The sequence below is a fragment of the Gracilinanus agilis genome, chromosome 2 (assembly GCF_016433145.1).
Source record: "Gracilinanus agilis isolate LMUSP501 chromosome 2, AgileGrace, whole genome shotgun sequence".
Lineage (NCBI taxonomy): Eukaryota > Metazoa > Chordata > Mammalia > Didelphimorphia > Didelphidae > Gracilinanus > Gracilinanus agilis.
This window is the reverse complement of record NC_058131.1, coordinates 470,844,650-470,847,072: the sequence shown is the minus strand read 5'-3', so window position 1 is coordinate 470,847,072 and position 2,423 is coordinate 470,844,650. Positions and strand designations below refer to the sequence as shown.

Sequence of the window (2,423 nt, the reverse complement as noted above, 5' to 3'; positions counted from 1 at the left end):
TGGAGGGGATGTGGCAAAATTGGGACATTAATGCATTGCTGGTGGAGCTGTGAACTGATCCAGCCATTCTGGCTGGCAATTTGGAATCATGCTCAAAGGGCTATAAAAGACTGTCTGCCCTTTGATCCAGCCATACCATTGCTGGGTTTGTACCCCAAAGAGATCATAGTTAAACAGACTTGTATGAAAATATTTATAGCTGCGCTTTTTGTGGTGGCAACAAATTGGAAAAGGAGGGTATGTCCTTCAATTGGGGAATGGCTGAACAAACTGTAGTATATGCGGGTGATGGGATACTATTGTGCTAAAAGGAATAATAAACTGGAGGAGTTCCAGGCGAACTGGAGAGACCTCCGGGAACAGATGCAGAGCGAAAGGAGCAGAGCCAGAAGAACATTGTACACAGAGACTGATATACTGTGGTAAAAGTGAATGTAATGAACTTCTGTACCAGCAGCAATACAATGACCCAGGACAATTCTGAGGGATTTATGGTAAAGAATGCTACCCACATTCAGAGGAAGGACTGCAGGAGAGGAAACATATAAGAAAAACAATGCTTGAACGCATGGGTCGGGGTGGACGTGATTGAGGGTGTGGACTCGAAACTACCACACCAATGCAACTACCAACAATTTGGAAATTGGTCTTGATCAAGGACACATGACAAAACTAGTGGAAATGTGCATCGGCCATGGGTGGGGGGAGTGCAGGGGGCGAAGGGGAAAGGAGGAGCATGAATCATGTAACCATGTTAAAAATGAATATTAATAAATGTTTGAAAAAAAATAAAATAAAATGTTGAATGGAATTAGGTCTTGATCAATGATCAAGTGGAAACCCAGTGGAATTGTGCATTGTCGGAGGGAGGGGATATAGGGAGGATTGGGGGAGACGGAAAGAACATGAAACATGTAACTAGAGGAAAATATTCAAAATTTAAATATAAATAAATAAATAAAATGTTGAGATAAAAAAGGGAAAGAAAATTAGTGTAGCTGCTCAGAACAGCTACAAAGTGGCCAAGGGAGCATTTACTGGGGAGATCAGCCCTGTCGTGATTAAGGACTGTAGGTCAACTGAGTGATCCTGGGCCACTCTGAAAGAAGACATGTCTTTGGGGAGTCAGATGAGTTGATTGGGCAGAAAGTAGCCTTTGCTCTGTCAGAAGGTTTAGGAGTGATTGCCTGTATTCGTGAGAAGCTGATTGGGAGAGAAGCTGGAATCACTGAGAAGGCTGTTTTTGTACAGACCAAGGCCATTGCAGATAACGTGAAGGACTGGAGCAAAGTCGTACTGGCCTATGAACTGGTCTGGGCTATTGGTGCTGGCAAGAAAGAGACACCCTAGCAGGCCCAGGAGGTCCTTGAGAAGCTTCAGTCCTTGGCTTAAGACCAATGTCTGCCCTATGTGAGAAGCTAAGTGGAGTTGGGGAGAGATGAGATAGCTCCAATTCCTTTCTATTCCCATTTTGGATCCCTTCAGGGACAGTCCCCTTTGGGGTCTCTCCAAGCTTCATGACCTACAGGTGCTTTTGGCATCCACTGGCACAGGAAATAGAAATAAGTTTGAAACCTAGCTAAGATATTTACTTACTCCCTCTGTGATCCTGGATGTCACTTAGTATTTCTCTGCCTCAGTTTGTTCATCTATAAAATAGAGGTAATAATAGCACCCATCTCCCAAGATTGTTGTAGGGATCAGATGAGATAATATTTATAAAGTGCTTAAAAACTTTAAAGCACTATAAAAATCATAGCTGTTATTATAATTATTATTATAAATAGTTAGAAAAAACAGTTCCTTGAGGCATTGAAATAATACTATTAGGAATCATCCTTTATAATCCCAACTCTTAAATAGAAGAAAAGAAGTCCAGAGAATTGAGGCTATTTGCCAGAAGTCACAGTGGTAGGAAATGTCTGAGCCAGGATTGAAATTGAGGCTCGGTCCAGAGATCTTCCTGCTATATTGAGGGAAGTTTCCTGGTGGATCAATCCTCCTAAACTTATTCTCTCGAATTATTATTGTAGTTTAATTGCTTTTCATTTGTTTCTGATTCTTTCTGACCCCATTTGGGATTATCTCAGCAAAGACAGTGGAGAGTTTTGCCATTTTCTTTTCCAGCCCATTTCACAGATGAGAAAATTGAGGCAAACAGGATTCAATGACTTGCCCAGGGTCACAGAGCTAGTAAGTATCTGAGGTCAAATTTGAACCCAGGTCTTCCTGACTCCTGGCCCAGCTCTCTAGCCACTGTGCTACTGAGCTGGCCATACTACCTTAAGACATACCATATCTGTGCATCTATTTTTTAGGTAACTGGGTTTTTCCAAGACTTCAAGTGACAAGGACAAAGGACAAGACATTGAAACTCGTATCAACTAGGAAATATCTTGGGTTACACTCTTTCTTTCCAAGGG

At 41.9% G+C, this 2,423-nt stretch overlaps 1 pseudogene; it reads left to right on the top strand.

Moving 5' to 3' along the window:
- The window catches only part of LOC123233997, a 9,252-nt pseudogene extending 7,838 nt beyond the window's left edge, over window positions 1-1,414 (top strand).
- The last annotated feature ends 1,009 nt before the right edge of the window (window positions 1,415-2,423 follow it).